Genomic DNA, 25,354 nt, shown 5'->3' with positions numbered 1-25,354 from the left:
TGGACCTTGCCTGCCATTGCTGATGGCTGGCAGGCTATCAGGGAAGCCATAAGCCAACATGTCAACATAGGCCCTCGGTTCAAATCCTAATCCTTACATTTACCAATGGCAGGAGATCACAAGAGACTCGTTCCTATGCATAAGAATACAGATTGAAAGAGTAGTTCATGCATTTGTCTAGTCTAAGATTGGATGCAATAATCCTAGGATGCTGATTGACATTAATTAATAGTTTATTAAGCATGAAAAGAATAATATTGTTTCAATGGAGATATAATAAATACCTAAGAGTTGATAGGAACGTAGTAGATGTCATTCATAGATATACAGCTCTGGAACTCTTTAACAATATATATTTATTTGTATACCACCTCTGCCTAGCCATGTACTGCTGTTTTGGCTAAACTTGGGGCTTGATCTCAGTGCCTGGGAACCACCTGACAGCTTCATTGGCTAGAGGCTTCTGTGCTCATCCTCACCCAATCATGAATTGGGCCTGCTAGTCCCTGAGTTCAGCACTGCCAAAAATTTAATCTTTGAGTAAGAAGCCGAGTGTGACACATGTTTTCCTTTTCTGGGAGAGTCCAGGGTGTCAGCCATGATAGAGAACACATCTACAAATCTAGATGGAATGTGATATGATGTGAAAATTGTAATAAGTGGATAAATGGTATAGGTGTCATCAAAGACAATAAAATAAATTGTAAATAAATGGATAAAAAAAGAAATAAAATGAATAACAACACTAAACGTGATATGGACTGAACATCTGTATGGAAGTATAAATCCTATCTTTAAAATTTATATAAGGAGTATGTTTCCATGCCTGAGCCTTGAATTCAGCCCACCCCCATGAGAAAGCAATGGCAGGAAATCCTGAGAAACTGGTTTCTGGACCAGGAAAAGTCATGGAATGTGATCGATCTCATCGAATGAGTATTTCATGCATGATGTGACTAGGAAATGATAGGCAAGACTCATGGGGTATCACTTATTTGTAAAGCAGTGTTGATTAAGCGTGACAATAATCATCACAGTCATGAAATGAAGACATCTGGAAAGATCCAAGAATCAGTATACACATGGTAGATTGGATTCCATCACAGGTTATTGTCTCTCCTAATCTATACAAATGTGTACTCATTTGCATACTACCTTCAACTTATGAATGGATGACTACTGTGTACCCTCCTCCCCCCCCACCTGGGGGTCCATCTCAGGTCCTAGGAACGGCCTTACTCCTTAGTAGCTCACAGGCTGGTGTGCTCACATGGACCCATTCGTCAATTGGGTCTGCTAGGGCTTGAGTTCAAATCCCAGCACTGCCAAAAGATTCACCTTGATTTGAGAAGCCAATCGATCCACCTGTCCTGTGAAAATCCTGGGTCTCAGCGAGGATGGAAATTCTATATAGACAACTCTATAGCCATTCGAATAGGTTGTTATCCATGTCAGCATAGTTATATCTATCACCATACTCAATAAAATACACAATACATCCATGAATAAGACACAAAATAAAAAGAATAACTACACTGAATGCAAGATGCATACCAAACTTGTAGGTAAAGAGAGATCGTATGTTTATAAAAGGCGGGCTTATGATTTTGTCCAGTACTGGGGCTTCAAATCAGGCCCTTGATGAGGCCTGACATTCTAGTCTTCAAGGATGGTGAGATTTCCCTTGCCCCAAAGTGCAACAGAGCTACCCAGACCTCAGTTCAAATCCCAGCACTGACAAAAGATTCATTCTGTTGTTGGAAGCCAGTCGTTGAACATGTTTACCTCTCCTGTGAAAGAACCGGGCTTTCACTAGGATGTAGAATGCATAGGAAACCATATAACTATGGGAACAGATTGTCATCCATGTCAGCACAGTATACCTGTCACCATACTCAGTAAAATACACAATAACTCCATGAATTAGACACAAATTAAGGAGAAGTGCACCGAATACAAGATGCTGTCCACACATGTATGTAAATATAGATCCTATATTTGAATTACGAATTTATGACTATCTGGACTTCCCTGGGACTCGATGTCAGTTCCTAGGAATGGCCTATCTCCTTCGTTGCTCACAGGCTGGTGTCCTCACCTTGACCATTTCCCCAATTGGGCCTGATAGAGTGTGAGTTCAAATCCCAACACTGCCAAAAGATGAATCCTGATGTGAGAAGCCCATTGATTCACCTGTTTTCCTGTCCTATGAAAGTCCTGGGTCTCAGCTTGGATGGAGAATGCATAGGAAACCCTATAGCCAGGGCAATAGGTTGTCTTCCATGTAAGTTCTGTTATATCTGTTACATTATTCAGTAAAATACACAATACTTACATAAGACAGAAAATAAGGAGAAAAGTACTCCAAAGGCAAGATACTGTCCACACATATATGTAAATATAATGCTATGTTTAAATTATTAATTTATGACTATCATGGCCCACCCTGGGGATCAATGTCAGATCCTGGGATGGCCTAACTCCTTTGTTGCTCACAGGCTGGTGTTGTCACCTTGAACTATTCACCAATTGGTCCTGCTAGGCCCTGAGTTCAGATCCCAGCACTACCAACAACTGCATCATGCAGTAAGAAGCCAAGTGTGAAACTTTTTTCCTTTTCTCTGAGAGTCCTGGGTGTCTGGCATGATGGAGAACATGTCTACAAATTTAGATACCATGTTAAGAATGAAAACAATAACATTAATTATATGGAGGCATTATAAATACCCAAGAATTGGTAGGAATGTAGTCTATATAACTGAATAATGTATAGACATCTCTGGCACTCTATAAAGATATACATTTACTACCATCTGTATGTCAATCTGTTCTTATTTTGTCAACCGCTGGGGCTCAATCTCAGGTACTCGGGACTGCCTGTCAGCTCAATTTGCCACAGGATGGCAGGCTGACACTCACCCATTCATGAATTGGGCCTTAAAGGCTGTGAGTTCAAATGCTAGCACTCCCAAAAAATGAATCGTGTAGTAAGAAGCTGATGGTGACACATGTTTTCCTTTTCTGTGAAAGTCCTGGGTGTCAGGAAGGATGTGCAATACATATGCAAACCTATATCCTATGTAATCAATGTAATCACTGTTCTATGTGTCATAATAGTTAATAAAATGAGACGTCAGTACATGAATAAAACAAAAAATAAAATAGCTACACTGAATGCAATATGGAATCAACATATGTTTAAAAATATAAATCATATATTTAAAATGTAAACAAATAGTATGTTTTCTAGTTGTGGGCATCGATTTCAGGCCTAAAAAACAGACTGGAATTTCTTAAATTCAAGGAGGCAAGCTTCCCCTTCCCACAAAGTGCAACAGCAGGGTTACCTAGACTATGAGTTCAAATCCCAGTCCTGGCGGAAAAAAAATGGCATCTCTATGCTATGTGATGCCCAATTTGTAGGTATTTCATTTGGCCTCCATTTAATGAAGGTGATTGTTTAAATGCTTCATAAAGTATTAATTAATATCGACCAGTGTCCTATTATGTAATTGTGTATAATTTTATCCTCGAATCATTCAAGTACTGCCCATTTAATCATGACATACAGCACATTCCTTTGGTAATCATATGAATAGGAATGAATTTCATAGGATCTCCTGCCATTTGTTGGTGGCAGCCCAGGATTCAAGCTGTGGGCTCCAGCTCCTACCACTTAAACCTGAGGATAGGGAACTCACAGGTCTGTCCAAGAACATCAGCAAAACCAGGCATCAGTGGCTCTCAGCAGTCCTCCTTAAAACTTACAAGGCTGTGAAAGGAAGATCATGGTCAAAGTCACCCTAGGCAGGACAGTCCTTGAGACTCCTGTCCAACTTGTGCCATCAAAGACAGAACTAAAGCCGTGTGGCTCCAGTGGTAGAGAGCTAGCCTTGATCAAAAACAACTCACAGATTGTGCCCTGATCCTGAGTTCAAGGTCTGCGAACAAACAGACATACACAACAATCTGTGCAGCCATCTGGCTAAAGTGGGTCACTCTCTTGTCCCCAACTGGATTGGACAGAGTTCCCTGGGAAAGGGGCTGCCTTCATTTTGACTCCACCCATTCTGCCTGCATCAGAAGATTCCAGCCACACCTCTATTGTTTCATGGTTCTTTCTGACCAATGGGATACAAGAATGGTGGCCACGCCCACATTCCTTGCTGCCCACTAGCACCTTGATTCTCTCTGTTTGTTGACACCACTACCTCCCCTCCGACCCGGACCGCGCCTTCCCTGTGCCCCACAGTCTGGCCCACGCTCTGCCACAAATGTGCCCCAGGGGTGGGGGTGGGGGTTGACCCGAGGATGCCACCCCCCTCCCCAGCGGCTAATGTCCAGGATACGGGGAGATGCAGGTTGGGTGAGGAGTGGGCGCCAAAGATCTGGCCTGGAGCAGTGGGAGCCACACAGCAGCACATCTGCGCCCTTCCACTCCCTGGTGGGAGCCCAGTGGCTTTAATCAGAGGTGGGGAGCAGCATGTCTACACCTACCTTCTGGGTTTTTTTCATTTTTTTCTGGGGATGGGAGGTGTTGGATGCAGAAGATAGACACCCTTGCTGTGTGAGCCCTTGTCTTCTGTGCTCAGTCAAACTTTCACCTGAAGACAGAGAGATGGAGAGAGAGAGACAGACAGACAGAGAGAGAGAGAGAGACAGAGAGAGACAGAGAGAGACAGAGAGACAGAGACAGAGACAGAGACAGAGAGAGACAGAGACAGAGACAGAGAGACAGAGAGACAGAGACAGAGACAGAGACAGAGAGATAATCTTTTTCCTTGTACAGCCTGACTGTGCTCAGGTGAGTGATCAGTTGGCAAATTGCAGGTACTGCATGGAGGAGTCTTCTGTCACCTGTCTGGATGTGTGTGTGTGTGTGTGTGTGTGTGTGTGTGTGTGTGTGTGTGTGTGTGTGTGTGTGTGTGTATGTAGAATTGGGTTGGAACAAGGAGGCCGAATGCTTTGGTAACTTCTACCTGTTATCTTTGGGGCATGTATGGGCTTCACAGCTGAGGTCTGGGGGCCTGGAAGGGTGAGAGGCTTGAAGGGGACACAGCACACTTAAATTACAAGAACAAGGGATCTGTGTGCAATGGAGCTGTGTACTCCCTTGGCCTGGTTGGTGGCAGTGGGAGCTTGGGAGGATCTGGGAGTGTGGCCTGCAGGGGATGGCTTCCCAGGAGGACAGAGAGCATGGCCAACTCTTAATAATGATATGAGTTCTGCTAGTATGGAGCGCAACAGCATATGTCAGTCTCTGGGTCTTCTCATAATGATGTCTGATGGGCAAGGCCAACCCTATTTTAAATCTTGCGCTGTGATCTTCAGATCTCAGCGTCCTGAGTACCTAGTATTATAGGCATGAGCCTCTGGCACTGGGACTCTGGTTCTTTTTGGTATATTAGGGTTTGACCTCATAGCCTTAGGCTTGTCAGTCAAGTCTTCTACCATGCGAGTCAAGCTTTTCTGTCTTGGGCATTTCTGAGATAGAGAATTAGTATATGCTCATTCTGGGCTGGATCATGGTCCTCCGATCTGTGACAGGCCTGAGCCACGAGGCCCATTCTTCTGTAGTTGGGAGGGTAGATATGTAGCGACATGCTCAGTGATTGGTTTAGATGGATTGTTCCAAACTCAGTCCACGGCAGCCAATTCTTGACCAGTGGTGAATCTCTGGGTTGGGCCTCAACCATTGGACTTCAATCTCTTCATGGGACAGTTGTGAGGAAACAAGAGATTGATACAGAGGGATCTCTGGAGCAGGGACAGGCACAGAGGGAGGGGCCATCTGATACTGTTCTTGGCAATTCTGTGAGCATATGATAGGAAGATACCCGGAAAGTTCTCAGATGGTGTGTGTTATTAACAGTGCAACAGTTATGGGATTATGAAACAAAACATGGCTCTCTTTCTTTATTACTCTATCCCCATGAGTAACAGGATCCTTCACTTTGTTCAGTTTTGAAGCTGGGGAAACTGAGGCATAGAGAAGCTGGGTGACCTACTAATGACTCCCAGCTGACAGGAAGCTCGGCCTGACTTCTCTGCCATGCTTCCTAGGACAATGGGTGCTATTCAGTCCACTTCTTGTGGTGGGAAGTCCACTTCTTTTCAGTCATGAGGCTTGAACTTTGGGCCTAGGGCAGCTCCCTGAGCTCCTCAGCTCAAAGCTACCACTCTACCACTTGAGTCACAGCACCACTTCCAGTTTTTTGGTTGTTCTTTGGAGATAAGAGTCTCACAGGTGTTCCTACCCAGGCTGGCTATAAACCACATTCTTCATATCTCAGCCTCCATTGTACTTAGGATTATAGGCCTGAGACACCAGCACCTGGCTTAAGTGTAATTCTGACCTTCTTTCTTTCGCTTTCTCTCTCAGGAACTGATTCAATGGGTGCTGGAGCAGGTGGTCCAGCATCCGCCTGTGGCTGGAACCAAGGTGGTCCTCTCATTCTCGAGGTAGGCTGTGGGTCAAGAGCTGTCTCGCTCAGTCTGTTGTACCAGCTCCATGAGGTAAGTCCCTCTGTGCCCTGGCTACACTGTGACAGTTATCCATTGTCCATCTAGCCTTACTGGACTCAGTACTGTGTTCAATGCTCTTTTCTAGCAAAAATTCCTGGCTAAAATTATGATATAGAGTTATAGAATGAAAATGTAATGCCATCTTAAGAAAGCCATTTAGGGTTCTGGGAATGTGGCTTCATGGTATGGTGATTGCCTAGCATGCATGAAACCCTGGGTTCAATTGCTCAGTACCACATAAATTGAAAAGGAAACACTGGAAGTGGTCCTGTGCCTCAACTGGTGGAGGGTTAGCCTTGAGGAAAAAAAAACGCTGAAGAATAATTCCCAAGCACCGAGTTTCAGCCCCAGGACTGCCAAAACAACAGCAACAACAACAATGAACATTTAGTTAGTAAATGCGAAATAAAGAACCCATACTTGGAATATATAATTGCTCCTTCCATACTGATACCTGACAATAGTTCCTAATACATGTACTTTACCTATGTTAGGATACTGTGTTGAAAAAAAATGTTTTGTTCATTGGGTAACAGCAATTAATGCTAGGAATGTGCTTAGATGTCAGGTGAAGATTAATTCTGGAAATTCAAAGATTCCAGGCTTTTGAGTGGGGTCACTGCTAATCACAATGAAAAGGATAGTGTAAGTGAGATTCAGAAACTATTTTGGCCAGTCGTCTTACAAAAAAGGCAGAGGCTAATTAACCGTTGTGACAGAAGAGAAGGAATAACACCAGATGGAAAGAATAAATGATAGTAACTAAGGTATAGCAGAAACCGTTCTAGGGAACCATTTTTGCTTATTAAAGAACTAGTTATCAACTAGGCTTATTCCTCATTGCCTTTGGCATTCAAAATCTCCTAGGCTAGTTCTAAATCTCTGTGTGATGAATGTATCTCCTTCTATGCTGATCTTTCATACCTGATCTCCTTTGCTTTCTAAAAATCTGTCTTGCTGTATTTATCTATGAACATTTCCTAATACTAAATACACCTACAAAGATGAAAGAGGATGCTAATGTAAGAGTCCCATAGTTCATGAGTCATTTATGTAACAAAATGGAAAAGGACATATTTATTGCTACCTTAATTATTCTGAAAAGCTGCAATGTCACATCATATGGTTCATATTTCCATTCTTTGTCTACATAGTGACATTAAGTGCACATAAATGCAAATATGAGTGGGGTGCTGGTGGCTCATGCCTGTAATCCTAGCTACGCAGGATGTTGAGTCCAGAGGATTGTGGTTCAAAGCCAGCCTGGTCAGGAAAGTCCATGAAACACTTATCTTCAATTAACGCCAGGAACCCAGAAGTTATGCTGTAGCTAAAGTGGTAGAGTGCTCAAGTTGTGCTGAAGAGCTGAGAGACAGTGCCCAGGATTAAGGTTCAATCCCCACAAAAAAGTGCAAATATAGGTTTAAGTTTCCCCCAAAGGAATGATGAAGTCAATATTAATCTTCCCAAATGATTTAGTAGTGCACCTACTTTTACTGAGTTATTTGTTATGGCTTCTTTGATAAACATATTCTCGTCTTTAAAAATTGTCAAATATTAGCTTTATAATAAACTTCATCTAATATTTCTAGGTTCAAAAGAGAAGTCCATAGAGTTGATGTCACCTAGCTTTCTTACTGTCTTAGTTCAAAGCCAACCCAGGCAAGAGAGTCTGTCAAACACTTATGTGTAATTAAACACCAAAAAAGCCAGAAGTGGAGTTTTGGCTCAAGCAGTGGAGTACTAGGTTTGGGCCAGGTCGGAAAGAAAGACAACTATTCAGGGACAGGGGCCAGTCTCTAAGTTCAAGCCCCAGAACCAGCACAAACTAAACAAACAAGCAAACAAAACAAACCCTGGGTATTTCTTTGGTACTCTACTTAAAATAGTGGTGGTCTGAGAAGAGGCTGCTTTTGCTGATCATACTCACTGGATCCTGCTTTTTTGGAATTCTTACTGCTATGGAAAACTCAAGACCAGACTAAAGGAATTGAAAACTGATTTCTGCAACAAGAGAATCATCTCAGGAGTGAAACATCCATCCATAAGACACTTTAAAACCTCCATGTCTTTGATTCTTTGCAGTAGAATACTTTTAAAACAAAGTTATTTCCTTTTGTTCTATGCCTGCTTTCAAATGGCATATTGTTTCCTTTTGCAAAACTCTCAACCAGAAGTTTACAGACAAGTTTTATATGAGTAAAGGATACACTCAAAAAAGTCAGGGACAGAGTTTCCTTCCAGCCTTGGATTCTTTTCTTGTACAGTACAAAGGAACGCAATAGTTAACTTGAACTTTGTCATTTCTCTATGTTAAATTCCTCTCCTGGGATCAGTTTCCACATCCAGTAACAGTTACTTCCACCTACTTCCAGTAACAATTTATGGTGCTGCTCCAGAAAGAAATGAATGTTTTCTGGCTTCATTGAAATAGCACAAAGACACTTTTGGACATGAGGTAACACGTGTTTCAGAGACAACTTAGTAAAGAAATATGCAATTTAAATTGCTTATAAATACATTATCCATGAGAATATTTTGTTCAAACTTCTCATGTGCTCTGTAAATTAAGGTGAATTTTAAATGGTAAGAAGGTTCTCAGATAATTTTTTGTGAGTCTATATGCTGTGCATTAATTTCCCAACTGTACATGAGTTAACCGTAAAAGAAACAATAGCAATTATAGGAGAAAAAGAAGTTCTGTGTTTATGTATAAGTGTTCAATACAATATACAAGACTCTACAAATAAAAAATCGAAACAATAAAGCCAAGTCCCATATGTAGATTTATGGGAGTGATATAGAGAAAGCATTACTCCTAAGTGGAACACGAAGCATGAGGCCACTCCCTTTCTAAATCACGCTTGCTAATCATGTAAATGTGCAAAAAGGAGAATGGAAGAATGATTCTTTTTCCAATGCAAGTCACATATGGGAGAACAGACATAACTGGAAAAAAAGAGTCTATCTTGAGGGAACAGGAATTATACTAGCAATGAACCTGGTGGCTAAGATCACATTTCTTTTTCTTTCCTTTTCTTATATTCCTTTTTATTGTTGTTGTTTTTCATGGCAATTGAAATATGGGACAGGGTGCTGTCCCTCTGAAACGCAGCTCAAGGCTAGTGCTCTTCCACTTGAGCTGCAGTGCCGCTTCCAGTTTTCTGGTAATTATTGGAGAAAAGAGTCTCCAGGACTTTCCTACCCATGCTGACTTTAAAACCCAATCCTCAGATCTCACAACAACTTGGTTTATGATCACATTTCTAACAGTGTACACCCAGGATATGTAATGTATATGTTCACCTATCTTTATATGAATTCTTGAGTTAAAAATCTGGGCTACAGTTAGACTTTACACTCACAAAAGTGTTTGAAGTTTAAAAGTTGATACTCCTAGAAAAATAAAACCTAAGAATGTAAAGGAGTCTGGGAAGTTCAATTTGCATCCAGCTTGGACAGTATAGGCTTTGAGACACTACCTATAATTAACCAGCCAAAGCTGGGATACTGGTCACGAGGGAGATTGCTGAATTACAGCTTTAAGTTTTTGCATACATACATACATACAAACATACACATACACACAGAGGCACTTATAGGTGCACACAAAAATACACAAATGAAACAACTCTCAGAATATGTAGAAAAGTTAGAAAACAATAGAAAATTGGTCCTGAGTAAGACTAGAATCAAGTGATAATTTTTAATATTAGAAAGCCCTCAAGTGAACTTTCCCCCAGAAGTTGAGAATATTACATAGGTAGGGACCAGAGATAGTAAGAGAGTCAAGCAATCATTCTTAACGCGATAGGATACATAGTGGAATGAATCATGGAAGCCAGCAGGTGCATCTGAAAATGTTCATATCCTGTGTCAAATGTTAAAACACCTTTGAAAATAGTACATAAACATTCTGAGCAGTCAGTCTAGTGGATAAAATCATAGGAGAAGTTCAGAATTTCTAGTCTGTTTCTAGATTAAATAAACAAACTATGGCAGGGCAATGTGATACAAGCCTGGAATTCTAGCACTCAGACAAGAGATAAGAGAGTGGAATTACATAATGATACCTTCCCTGGACCAGGTAGAATAATTTTGTCTCAGTAAAACAAACCAAACAACAAGAAAGGAATACAAAGTTGGAAGTTTGGCCTAATTTTGTCATTATGTTTTGAGAAGTCAAGTTTCCTATTGAATGCACCGCATATATATCCTCACTTGTGTTTTAAATGCTCTCATCATTACAGAACATTCGTAGATGCAAAAGAACTCATGATTCCCATCCCTCATTCTGTTGGATTCCAAATAAATGTTGAAGGATTACAAAAGCTTAAGACTGGAGAAATAGCAAAGTTCGTCTAATGTAGGATTTTGTAGACCTTGTTAAATTAGAATTTAGATTTAAAATATATTTTTTGGAATTGTTTGTAATTTCATATTCTATAGGATACTACAAAATTCTTTCAAAGTAGAGGAATTAATTGAAAAATTCACAAATAATTCTGGCATTCTATTTGCCTAGATATTCTTTCACGACAGTTATAATTAGAACATAGTTAATAGATAATTCGCAGAGTTCATGTATACCATGTTAATATGAATAATCTAGACAGAGTTGCCAAAAATGGATGACATTAATTTATACATTTAGAAAAACCAATTTTTAAAGGTTTGGTTTAATATAGTATGAAGAGAGTAATTGTGTGACATCTTCTTTCTTCTACCTATATGTATCACAGGAAGCCATTTCCTTATTTACGTGCCTCTGTATACATGGAGAAAAATGCTAGGTTTGGGTTTTTTTTCAGTTTTTTTTTTATTGGTTCATCCTAGAACTTGAACTCTTGGCATGGACAGGGTCTCTGATCCTGTTTATGCTCAAGGCTCAAGCCCTACCACTTCAACCTCAGTGCCACTTGAGTCTGACTTTTGCAGAGAAGTTTTTTGGAGATAAGATTCTAAGAAACCTTCCTGCCTGGGTGGGCTTTGAATCATAATTTTCCTATCTTAGCATACTGAATATCTATGATAGTTAAAAAAGTCTAAATATAAATAATTTTTGCAAGTGTTCTGATCTCAAGAATACCAGTGGAGGAAAAATGATGCAGCTCAGTTTATTGTGGTGTTCTTTTCAGAACAAGGAGGGTGTCACATTAGCAGAGGTGTAGTATTTTTTCAAAATAGAGATAAGGTATTCATGATGTGAATTAAGGAATTTTAAGGTGTCCCTTACAAGTTGGAAACTGTTGGGCTAGGATGACTTTATGGCATAAATCTTGGGATTGATGGTCATAGACATAATAGCTTACTCTTATAGACAATTGCTTACTCTTGAAGAATTAATTATTACACATGCTTCACAGTTTTATCCTCTACAAGAATGTGGCTATTTTTCTGTTTACTTCTCAATCTGTAACACCCCATTGGAAACTTCATCTATTGCAGAATTACTTAACATGCAAACAGGTACTGTTTTGAATCTCTTAGGAATGTTGAGAATTTAAAAATGAGTAGTTAGTCATAGGAATTTTGAAGAACACATATATTCTGTCCTCTTAAAAACTTACTTACTTTTAAAATTATGGGTTTCCATAGTATTAAACTGGGTCTGGTCGTGGGGCCTGAACTCTGGGCCTGGGCGCTGTCCCTCAGCTCTTCAGCTCAAGGCTAGCGCTCTACCACTTGAGCTTCCGGCTTTTTTCTTTTTGCTTATGTGGTGCTGAGAAATTGAACCCAGGGCCTCAGGCATGCAAGGCAAGCGCTCTACCACTGAGCCATCTTCCCAGACCCTGTTTTCTGTTTTAGAATGAGAAAGTACTAAATTTATTCTTTTTTGAAAAATTTGGCAAGTATATTGTGAAAATAGTGTCTAGTTGGATAACATTCAAGTTGATGAACCTCTGATAAATAAGGGGTAATTAATTCAAATTAGAAGCCAAATATTATTGATTTTTAAAATGTTACTACATAAAGAATAATATTTACTGTGCCAATACAGTAAAATTACATTTTACGCAGCTTATTTTTTCAATTTTATTATCAAATTGATGTACAGTGACTTTACACTAATTGTAAGGTAGTGAATAAAAAACATTTCAAACTTGTTACCCCTCCCTCATTTTTCTCACAGTTTTCCTTCACCCCTTTACCCCTCACAAGTTGTAAAGTACATTTCCAACATATTGTCTTGTGAGTATTGCTATTGCATTGGGTTACCTTTTGTCCTTTGCCTCACCATTGTCTCACCATACAGCAGGGATAAACCATAGGGGAAAACCCCAAAGAAAACAGAAATCACATAGTTCATCAAAAACAACAACCACAAATGAAAAAAAAATCTGGTTCCATATCTTGGAATTCATTTTGCTTAGCTTCAGCTAATATGGTTACATATATGCATAACAAAGCCACTGGAAAATAAGAGCTTCATGGATACTATATCATGAAAACAGCATGTTAACATTTTGATGGTAAAGGTGGCATTAGGATTGGTGAATTTGCGGTTCTGATAAAGGATTTTCAACAGTTTTAAATTTATGACAGGTAAAATTTTATAGTTCAAAATTTTTAATAACTTAGCCTATTAAGAAAATTTAAAATTGCCTGGAAGAATAGGCTTTCATGCAAAGAAATCCAAGGAGACTTAGTAGAGAAGGAGCAATGTGGATGAAGATGGCTCAAACTAAACAAACAAACCTCAGAAACCTTGCTGTAAATCCTGTAGGTTCCCTTGGAATTGTCCTTACCCAGGAACTATATTCTCACTGTTTGAAAGAAGGTTGTATTGGAATTTAAATTAAAAGTTCTTTAAAAAATAAGGCATCAAAATTTGTGAATGTACCTTCAATTACAAAAAGTAATTCTCTGAAAAAGATAATTTGAGTCAAAATATTTAGCGAGAAAGTGCCCTCCACAATGAAAGAAGGTGTTGGGATTACACATTTCTGTTTGTAACACTTTCCACAATGTCTTTGGACGTGAAGCAGTGAAACACAGAAAAATATTTGATTGGATACTTCAAACCAATGATTTCACATTTCTAAGTGGCTCACAAAAAATAATATTCTTATTAATATGAGGTAGTCTAGACTTCTTTTATTACATATGCCAAAAAGTTCAGAAAAGAATTGAGCAAATGGAAAACTTAATAAATAATTTTTCTTAGAAGCCTTAGCTAAGCGTATTGACTTCAGCAGTGAAGGGAGGCCAAAACTTTTTGATGTAAATTGTGTTAGTATTTTTACTCCCTAAAGTGATTTTACAGAGCCCATTTGGCTCACTACAATGCAGAACTGATTGAATGAAGACATGAAAATACATTCCACATCCAAATGAGGCAACTTGAAGAGTTTTAAAAGAGAAATAATGAAGATGTAGCAGTGGTGGAGCCCGTATGGTCCTTCAGCTTCACTAGACTGGAAGCCAAGAAGCTGTGATTAATTTGAACTCTGGCAAGACCTAAGAGTAGGACATAGAAGCATTTTCCTTTTGTAACAGACACTTTCTTCCAAGGTATGGGTGATTTAACTCTATTCTCCTCCATAAATCTTGGTGAACAAATGCAAGACCAAGAGAAAAATAATCTATTAAAATAATTTTGCATAGAATAACTTCACTGTTCCTGATATGGTATCTAAGGAGAATCTTAAGAGAGAAGATTAAAAAGTGCAGTATTTTTTGGTTTCATCTAAGCATCTTCTTAGCAAAATATATCTTTGAGGTTAGACAATTCTGATTGAACCAACAAGTGATGGAGTACTTATTTTTGTGGGCACTTTAGACACAAGAAGTCTTTCAAGGTAAAAGAAAAAAATATATAGCCAAATATTTGTGATCACAGCATCTTGGACTGTTTTCTGGATACAAAGTTTTATATTAGATTTCTCCTTATTAACATAGATGTTGTTTCATGGCAACCAAATACAAGAGGAAAGTTTTATGGACTCGCTTGGCCAATTAAACAGCATGAAAGAAGAAAATGGCAAATAATATTTAATGAAATTACTTTGACAAATTACTTTGCCAGAGAAAGAAGGAAAAATATAATTCAAAATCAATTGACTTAAAAGTATGAAGAAAGAGTAGTGAAGAGAGATTAGAGAAAATATAGAGGATCGTTTTCTCTCCAGTGAAGTAATGCGTTCTTGATCTTGTTTCTTCCATTCTACCTCACAAGCTACCAAGTGTTTCTCAGGACTGGATTATCCAGTTCAGACAGAAAACTCGTAGAAGTAAGATACTGTATGCAGCAGATATAGGTGATTTATAACCTTAGACAATCTATTTAATTCTGTTCAAAATTCTCCCCTATCCCAAACTTCCCTCTTTGAACAGCTTTGTTTGATTTTCCCAATTCTGCCCTTCATTAACTGATTAAAATTTTGAGTACTCATATTCATACTCTCTAGAGATTGCTGTTTGGTTGTGATTTTTGTGTGTTTTTGTTTCTAGTTGTGTTTTTAACTGAATTTTAAAAGTTTGTGCAATTGTGTTACAATTAAATATATCCATCTAATTGTCAAATGTTCCTAGATCAGAGTCACTCCTTCTATCATTCTCAACCAACCCTTTCTCCAAGATTTATTTCCAATTTACCACTTCCTTCATCATATGTGTACATTCAGTATTGTAGCTGTATTTGCTCCGTGTTCATTTTTCATTCATTCTATGTTTTTACTATAATTCCTCTTTGGTTTCAACTTCTGATAGTCATTCTGTTAAACTGTCTATTAATACTTTGAAAGGTTTATATACATTTCATGGAGTTTCAATCCTGCATATTCTTGAAATAATGTCAGCTTATATTTCCATAATTCATTCATCTGCAGCAACAATTTGTAAGACTGGAGACGGGAAGCACCTAAACATGATTTTTTCTCAACCGTTTGAAAGGTTAATCTTTAGTCAAAAAGAAAGTTAAAAAATGGCTTAGAATGTATTCCTAACTATGCATTTTTATAAATGGCTTTGTACAATCGTGTGATTCTTTTATTTTACATGGAATAATATTTTCTACTACCTATAAGTTTTGGAAAAAGAAGAAAATTAAAATTTATTCCTAGATAGGAATATGATAGAAATAGAAGACAGATATTATGTTTGTCATATCTCAGATTAGTACCCATATTCAAGACTTAAAGTCATATTTCTTACTATGTTAGACAGAGGGAAAACATAAAATAACATATGATGAGGCAACTATTTGTGATTGTTTAAAATGTACCTTATTAAATGATGAAATTTATTAGCTAACGTTTGGGTTTGAAATTTAGGAGGCTGACATATTAAACACATTTCTGAAAGGCCCATACTGAAAAACACAAATTGTGGGTGGTACTATTTCTACACTTTAATGAATTGTTGAACATGTTTGGCATTAGTGCTGAGTAAATAATTCAACTCTATTGTAACTTGCTCCCTACACTTGAAAAACTTGTAATGTCACTAAGTATCATCAACTTGTCAAATGTTATTTTGGCGAAAGTGATTTTTTTAAATTTAATTTAATTTTATTTGTGAACATACTGTACAGAGGGGTTACAATTACATGGGCAGGATAATGCGTACATTTCTTACCAAGCATTGCAGCCTCCTCCTTTGGTTTACCCTTCACATCCCTTGCCAGCCTCCCCCTTCCCCCCAATCCCAATCCTTCTCCTTCCCCCCCCCCCCCGCACCGACGTTGTAAAGCTCGTTTTGGACATGACAACTTGTAATTCTCATTGTTGCAAGAGGTCCACCTGTATCCTTAAACACTGGTTTTTCCCCATCTCCTCCACAAGTTATACTGACATCAAATATAGTGAAAGCAGGGGTTATACTGTGGGGGAGGGACATACAAAGCAACAAAGAGATAATCTTATAAATGCGTTAGAAACACATGCATGAAAGAAAAAAAACATTAAAATACATATCTAAGGGTTCATTTTCCTGACCTCACATTATCTGACCTTTTCCGCTTGACTCATACATATACTAGATATTGCAAATAAGGGAAACCATGGTACCTATGTTTCTTTGGGCCTGGCTTCCTTCACTTAATTTATTTTTTTCCAAGTTTTTCCATTTCCTAACAAATGGGGCAATGTCATTCTTTCTGATGGAGGCATAGAATTCCATTGTGTATATATACCACATTTTCTTGATCCATTCATCTACTGAGGGACATCTGGGTCGGTTCCATATCTTAGCAATGGTAAATAATGCTGCAATAAACATTGTTGTGCTGGTAGCTTTAGTGTGGTCTTGTTTGTAAACATTTGGGTAAATGCCCAAAAGTGGGATTGCTGGGTCATAGGGGAAATCTATGTGAAGTCTTTTGAGGAACCTCCATACTGCTTTCCAAAGTGGTTGAACAAGTTTACATTCCCACCAACAATGAAGTAAGGGCGAAAATGATTTTTAAAAATTTATTTGAAAAGGAATATACTTTCAGGAGATTAAATGTAGATTATCATTGGTTTGAGAGTGACATTTTTATACCACAGAACCATGTTGTACTGAAGTCCCAGTGTTTTGAAGCACTCCTTAGTGCTTCAAATATTTTTTCTGAATTACATTTGACCTCTAAGTCAAGTTTTCGGGCTTTGGTAGAGCAATTATAGATCTATCCTTCTAGGAACTATTTTTTGGCCCAATAATGTAGGAATAAAATCCTTCGTTAATCATACGTGAGGGGTATTAAAAATAATCTTATGACACTTTGTGAACTTGTTCACTCATATGGGCTGGTCATTTGTAAGTTGAATTTTGAATTACAGTACTTTCTCTCAAATTGTGTGATCTCAACCTTCATTTTAAGTTGCCTTGCATTTCACAATTGCTTACTGCTAATTCCTGCATCTCAAGGAATTGGAGCCCTGAAATATAGGAAATGCGAAATTGAGATGGGTCTTCAATTACTTTGTTTTGATATATTGCATGGGCCTTGGTGAAATGTCTTGCCCCTGTTATCTGATGATGCAGGAAAATGGGCCTTGGGATCCTAGGACCCATGGGTACTGCAGAAGAATAATATTTTTTAGACATCTTAGCAAAATTTGGGCATAATCAGTAAGAATGCTTCAGAAATATGGACAAAAACAGTTTGGGACAAGCGAGTTAAAACAATAAACAGAGTTTCAGAGTAAAATCCATTACAGATTAGAGGAAAACATTGTTTTTTTATCATGTGGATTCAGAAGACCAAGAAGAGTTATAATGTATCACAAGTTTATACTAAAAAGTTTGCATTGATACGTTTTCTAGTCTAATACATATTTGAAACCTAAATATTTATATTCCAATTCTATTTATTGGAGTAAATAAATATCAATTTATTTGTCAAATTATCAACTAATTCTAGTAAGTTTCATTGTGTGAAATATAAAATCAGCACATATAATATAAAATATAACTATATATAATATGATTAAAAGACACAAGTTTTGTATTGTTCTGTTGTAGTTACTTTAACAAAGGCAACTCTGTTTTAAAGTATGATTCCATTATCTCTACTTCAGTGTTTGAAAGAGTTAGATCTAAAGCTTTATCATTTGTAGATTTACAGCATGGAGGCAAGAGGAAACACTGTGATTAAAACATTATCAATTTAATGCCTAATAACGAGGAGAAACATATGCACTTCTCCTGCAACTACGAAAATATTTGGTGATAAAAAGGCAGTAGTGTAAGTTCCTGCCAGGAACTTACAGACAGGACAGGACATTCAGTAATCATGCATACGAACAATTTTTTCACCTTCTTGGCTTTAGCTACTTTTAAATGGAAGGTATAATAAACAATTATATTTTGATAAAATACCTTCTCGTCTGAACAGTTCTGTTTGAACTGTTCATCTCTCTATGATCCCTTGTAACCAAGATTAGTTTTGTTCTAGTAAGAAAATCTTTGCTGTCAGGGTAAGGTATTCTGGTTGGTCTGTTCCCACATGGAAGAAAGGTAAAGGCTCAGGTAGTCATTTGTTCCAGTAACACCTCATTTGGGAAAATGTGAGCTGAAGAAGTTTAGAAGTAGCTCTTAAGCAACGCTTAGTTTGAATCCATTAGGTCCACAAAGCTGGATAAATAAGTACTTGAAAAAGCCATCACCTTTGGACGTAACTATAAATAATAGAGAGTATGATCAAATTCCAAATAAAAAGACTTAAGATATTCATTGGAAAAAAAGTTTGCAAATGTGAGCAATCGAGTGATCAATATAATTTTTTCCAATATTCACAGAATTTTAGGGAAATAAGATCGATCAATAGCATTGTTAGGAACAATAAGGTTTCATTGTTACAAGTAAGCACCCATAGATATAAGCCTGTATAAAGATTGCATCATTAACTATTAAATTTAGAGGATACTACATGCTTCAGCAGCACGTATACTCAAATTACAATACAGAGATTAACATGGCACTTGGACAAGGATAATATGAAAATTTGAGAAGTATTCCATATTTTTCATTCTTCAGATTCAAGAAATGAAAAAAAGTGATTAAAAAGTTGATTACAAAATTACAAGTGTAATAATACACATAATTCATATAATTAAATTTAGTTTGACATCAGTGTATTAAATCACCTCAGAAAGGCGTTTACATAGCATAAACTTTACAAAACTTTTCAAATTAGACAACATTGTAATTTTATCCCAAAGAAAAATAATATTAAGACCTAGAAAAAAAGGAATCAAACTGTTTCTATATGGAATACAATCGGAAAGGACACATTAATGAACCTATATATTATAAAATAATAAAGAATTCAATGTATATCTAGGAGAAAATAAATTATGAACATTATGCAAATATAGAATATAGAATATTTTAAAATATACTTTTTCAGAGAAGCACCAGAAATATTTTAGTTTCTGTACTACTCATTTCAACAGGTAAATTAAAATTATTTCTTATTAAAAAATCACAAACTCTGAACAAATTATTATACATGTTTACAAAATCTATTGAATACATTTTTCCATCCAAGGCAGGCAATTCACTTGGAAGAATTCCGCGGAATCCATGAATTTTTACAGTAAAATATTGGTGCTGCTGGGCACTGGTGGTTCATGCCTATAATCCTAGCTAAACAGGAGACTGAGATCTGAGGATCATGGTTCAAAGCCAGCCTGGGAAGGAAAGTCTGTGGTACTCTTATCTCAAATAAACCACTAGAAAACTGGAAGTGCAGCTGTGTCTCAAGTGGTAGAGGGCTCACCTTGAGCTGAAGATCACAGGGATAGCTCCAGGCCCAGAGTTCAAGCCCCATGACGGACCAAAAAAAAAGATATTGCTCTTATTTGGATTGTGAAAATATTTTGTAGGGACACAAAAGATGAACTTGCATTTTTGAAATTTAAGAAACTTAACTCGATCATTAGGACTTCGGTGAACAATTTGTACAGCCTTTTACAACTTCATACAGGTAGTGATACATACTTATGCTTTTGGTAATATCAAATAGAGTTTCTTCTATGTTGTTCTTCAGGCCTGGATTTATATAATGGTTCAACAGAAGGCGATCCAGCGTATCTTTGCTATCTCAATTCTCAACAGCAAGCTATAAGGGTGTCAAGAGTCCTTTAGTTTGGGGATGTGTTACTGTGGCTCAAGTGGTAGAGAACTCCCCTTGAGCTGAAGAGCACAGGGACAGCACCCAAGCCCAGAGCTCAAGCCCCATGACCGACCAAAAAAAAAAAACACAACAACAACAAAAATCAAACAAACAAAAATATTTGGGTTGGGAAAGTGGCTCAGTGGTAGAGCGCTGGCCTTGCATACATGAGGCCCAAGGTTCAATTCTTCAGCACCACATAAGCAGGAAAAAAAGCAGGAAGTGGTGCTGTGGCTCAAGTGGTAGAGTGCTAGCCTTGAGCTGAAGAGATGAGGGACAGCGTCCAGGCCCAGAGTTCAGGCCCCACGACCAGACAAAAAAAAATTTTTTAAAAAAAGTCCTTTAGTATGGGCATTGGTATCTGTATCATGATGAAGTAAGAAAGAAGCCACTCTGTTATTATTCCACGTGTATGCACTGTTCAGGGGTGTCCAGTCATCTACAGTTATTGCATGTGCCGCTTGAGACACCAACTCACTGACAATGTCTAAGTGTCCACCGTAGGCTTCTTGAAGAGGGGTATACTGATCATCATCACTACTATTCACATACGTGGCCTTTTGGGAAAGAAGTCTCCGCACTGTAGTAAGCTGAATATTTTCAACAGCCCAATGAAGAAAGTTACTTGGATCCTTCTCCAATTTTTTTTTCTTGCAATTGATACCATTCCTTACTTTTTCATCTTGTTCCCCATATTCCTAAGAATTGCCTAATCAGAGACTTTGAGTGCCAGTGGGAATGAGGTGTCCATGTATTTCCCTAATAGTTCACATTGGTTGAACTGGTCAGAAATATCTGGTGAATTTTCTGCAACTGTTTATTCACCATGATTTATTTTCTCTTTTTCCAATTTTACTATTCGAAATTATTCTAACTGGAGAATAGGGAATTGATGGAGAGCAGAGGAAAGATATTCCTCCATATTCAAATGTACACACTGAAAATGAGGACCAGTGATGTCTTCATGTGCAGCTTATTCTAGGCATGAGAAAATAGGAAATAATGCCTTCCATATAAATGATTTGGGAAATGGCAGAGCAAAAAGTGAAATGATACAACCAAAAATATAAAAGCAAAATAAATTAGGATAATTATAGAGCAATCGTGTTATATATGAGAACCATGAAATGGAGAGAGAAAGAAAGAGACAGATGTGTAATGACGTAGCTAGCCACAAAATCCATGCCTCTGATCAATTTGTAGAGCAAACAAAATTTTATTTTTTAAAAGAGATGGAAATCGAATTTATGTATTTACTTGAAGTTAGTAAATACATTTTTAGTAGCCTATGTAAAGAGACATAACTTTACCAACCTACAGACAGTAAAATAAATCCTTGATAGTTCTAGTAACAGATGTGACTGAAATCAGTTGAATCATACTTTTCTTGTACAATGAAGGATAAGAGGGTAGTAAAGCAGCTAGAGAAGGCAGGGAGATTGTATCTGTGACAAAACTTTGTGGAAATTGGTATTGAGGATTTCTTACTGGTGATCCACTTGCACTGGAAGCATGATTCTGAAGTATTGCTTGCCGATTCTGAACTATTGATTTGATTATTATATTCTTCAAGAAGAAAATGAGAATTGATAGTGAAGGACTACTAATACATTTTGACCTTCTCACTAAGCACTTTCAATCATCAAAATCACATGAAGACAATAGTCAGGCCTACTTTTTAGATGAAAGCAAGTGTCTTATAAAAACAAGGAATGTATGTAGTCATGCAAAGGACTTCTATTTTACCAATGCCGCATACATTTTTCTAATGTTGGGTACCAATAAATAATGGATCTATTAGAAAGCTCTTAAGGCTCCTATGTTCAATAGTGAGTTCTCTTACACTATATCATGGTATTTTTTTATGTATGGTTTTAAGAATAAATTTATATTACTAACTTGAATTTCTGACAGGACAGTATCATCACTGTACATTTTGCTTCTATACTCTCATTTTAAAATTACCATCTAAGTATGTGCATTAGATAACTATATAGGAAAAAGTAGAAGCCACACTGATGGCTTATGTCTTAGGTAGTAGTTAATAAGAAAGATGAAATCTGAGAATTGTGGTTTGAAAGCAGACCAAGAAAAAACAGTCCATTAGATTCTGATTTGAAAGTAACCAGCAAAACCTAGAAATGGAGCTGTGGTACAAGCAGTAAAATGCTAGCCTTGAGAAAATTGAAACAAAAAATAAATTCTGGGACAAAGCCAGGCCCTGAGTTCAAGCCCTAGTAGTAGCACCAAACAAATAAATTAATTAATAAGGTAATTAATTAATTAAAACTAAATTAAGTGGTCACATGTGGAGAGGCAGGTAAAATGTAACATGCGTGGTAATGGTTTATGTAATATTTTGTAATAAGGCATATTATCATTTGTCCTAATCACTAATATTTTATGTGGACTTTTTTGTACAATAAACCCTGAATTTAGCATGCGTGTATATGTGTGTGTACATGTGCGAACATGTGTGTATGTGTATATGTGTGCATGTGCTGTTTCAATGTTGCTTGCCAATGTGGACAGGGTGAGGCTGAAAAAAGCTAACTGTGTTGCAATATTTTTATTTATCAGTGTTCTGTCATGTCATGTCATTTCAGTGGAACCAGCCTTTGTACATATTATTTGTCTAATAATAACATCATAATCAAAGCATTTATAATATTAAGTTAGAAAAAGAGACCGCTTTCAGCTCTTATTGTATGTTAGGTAAGAAGATACAGACATAATTAGTTAGTAAGTTGTTGCTATAAGATGATTGTCAGTACAAAATACATATTTGACCTCTTAAATTGGTTATACTTTCAAGATACACTCATAGAGTGATTTGGACCGACTTGACCAAACAGGTATTACTCTCTGCTTATTCCTGTGAAGCACAAGTTGGATAAACTCTTTCCAGATTTCTGTTGAAAATCACTTTCTTTGCAAGATTATATCTATTCTCACTAAGAGATAATCCAACCCATATTATGTTTGAATATCCCATCTTATTCATTGAAAATAAGTATTGGGGATATGCTTGTTAGATATTCCTTTCAAAAACGAACAAACAAAAAGCAAGTGTTATGTCCATATTGTGGATGCATTTGAAGGTGTTTTGTACATGCACAGGTATCTTTACTAATGGCTCTTTTGTGGGAGAAACTATGGCAACTTTAACAAATAAGGCTTTTTGAATATCTGTTCCAATATACATAACATCTCAGAGCAAGTCTTGCAATTTCTGAAAATCCTTTGAATATTTTAGTATTATTTCAGTTCATTGACTGTAGAGCTAAAATTTCTGAAATATTGTTAAGTTCTGAAAATGTAAGTTGGTATATACGCTTTTTTATGCTTCATTTTATGAAAACCCAGTTTTTATGAAAGTAAATGGAATAGAATAAAAGAATTAAGTGAATTGGGTAAGCTAATTATTAGTATAATTTTGTTTTCTATTAATAGTCTATTGAATGTAGATGATGCAGTTAAATTATTTCCTCTCTACTTCAGTTAGTTTTAGAATCTTTATAGTTATGAGTGAACTTTTAAATAAAGGTCTTTTAAAATGATTAGGATTAACCTTGTGCTTTTCGTCCTACTCCCAAGAAAATGAGTTATTTTTAAGTGGTAATAGTTTATCATTATGATTATCATAGCGAATCATTATCATTATCATAGGGACTTAAAAATGCAGTAGTGTTGATGTCTTTTTAAACCGATTGTATTCACAAGTTGGAGAGTCTTTAATTCATAATTAGGTCTTGGTGTCAATGATTTTTAACCTGTCATTCCTAACATTAATGATAGGTAAGACTGCATTTTTGGGTATATGAAAGGTAAAATATTTATCTGGGGTCAAATGTGATTTTATATCATTCTTTCTTTAATAACATTTTAAAGTAGTACATTTCTCTCAAAATGGTGGGTATAAAAAGCAATCAAAATACTTCAAATGGTAAAAAAAATTTAGGTGAGCTACAATGTGGAAACGATTGCTCCAAAAGACCTGCAGTCTGTTTCCATCAGGAATTGGGCAGGTCATTCTTTCAGTAAGACTTGTTAACCAGAGATGGGGTCCCCAGGCAGTGCAGTGTTGAGTGAAGGCATAAAATATGATTTCTACTGTTTTGAGCTAGAAATCAAGAATGTTATAGTTTAGCAGTTCCTTTCACCAAGGAGGTATAAATTGATTATGAACATGGAGTTTTCTTCTTACAGTTACTTATTTTCTTTTTTTGTTGTTGTTGGTCATGGGGCTTGAACTCTGGGCTTGGGTGTTGTTCCTGCGCTCTTCCACTCAAGGCGAGTGCTCTACCACTTGGACCACAGTGCCACTTCCAGTTTACTAGTGGTTTATTAGAGATAAGGATCTCAAAGTCTGTCCTGTCCAAGCTGGCTTTGAACCACAATACTCAGATCTCAGCCTCCTGAGTAGCTAGCATGATAGGCGTGAGCCACCGGTGTCCGTCTTAGTTACTTATTTTCTAACAAAGATAAAGAAAATATTATTAGAGTGTGCACAATAATTTTGGGAATTTTCCTAGAATTAGTAGACTGAGTGCTGGTATTTAGTTATAAAATAGAATGAGGTTAGTTCATATAGTGGGAATGGAACGCAGGCTAACACTTACCGTGTGTAGAATGTTGTACTAGTAATTCCAACTCTGAAGACTTAAATATCATCATCTTAGAATTAAAAATATAAATAGTTTCACTTTATGGGATTATTGTGAGGATTAAATTAGATACCAAAGGTAAAGTACTTGGAAAAACAATCAGAGTTTGATACTTTCTACCTTTTATTTTATCATGTGATATATTCTAATATTTTTACTGTGATATTTATATTATCTATTTAGGATATGCAAAGTGATGTATTGCATTGTTCACTTTTCTGTCATTATGAGGAAAATACCTGCAAAGTAAATTTCTGAGAAGGCAAGTATCATATTGACTCATGGTTTAAGATCAGATGTCTCCATTGTTTTTAATTATATTTTTATTAAATAGGTGTACGAAATGTTTTCCATTCAACGAATCAGTTTATAAGTACAATGGATCTTTACATAACTTTCTCACATCCTTCCAAACCTCAACCCACTTTCGTTTTTATTAGTTTCATACTATCTGCATTGAATATTATAGCTTCACTCTCTACTTCCATCAGTCTCTTTATTTCTTCCCTTTGATTTTCCCTCACATTTTCCAAGTGGTAGCCTCCTGGTATTCATTTTG

At 37.0% G+C, this 25,354-nt stretch overlaps 1 long non-coding RNA gene and 1 pseudogene across 1 annotated transcript; both read left to right on the top strand.

Moving 5' to 3' along the window:
- The first annotated feature begins 4,676 nt into the window (after positions 1–4,676).
- LOC138830205 (uncharacterized) lies at positions 4,677–25,052 on the top strand. The gene is made up of 3 exons (XR_011372920.1): positions 4,677–4,804; positions 6,383–6,516; positions 24,979–25,052. It is a non-coding gene; the product is annotated as an uncharacterized lncRNA (long non-coding RNA).
- Positions 18,881–18,977, top strand: LOC138830222 (U6 spliceosomal RNA; annotated as a pseudogene).
- Positions 25,053–25,354: the final 302 nt, after the last annotated feature.

Source organism: Dipodomys merriami, unplaced genomic scaffold (assembly GCF_024711535.1).
Source record: "Dipodomys merriami isolate MVZ:Mamm:240054 unplaced genomic scaffold, mDipMer1.0.p SCAF_186, whole genome shotgun sequence".
Classification (NCBI taxonomy): domain Eukaryota; kingdom Metazoa; phylum Chordata; class Mammalia; order Rodentia; family Heteromyidae; genus Dipodomys; species Dipodomys merriami.
Note: the sequence above shows the minus strand (reverse complement) of the source record. Positions and strands in the feature narration are given on the sequence as shown.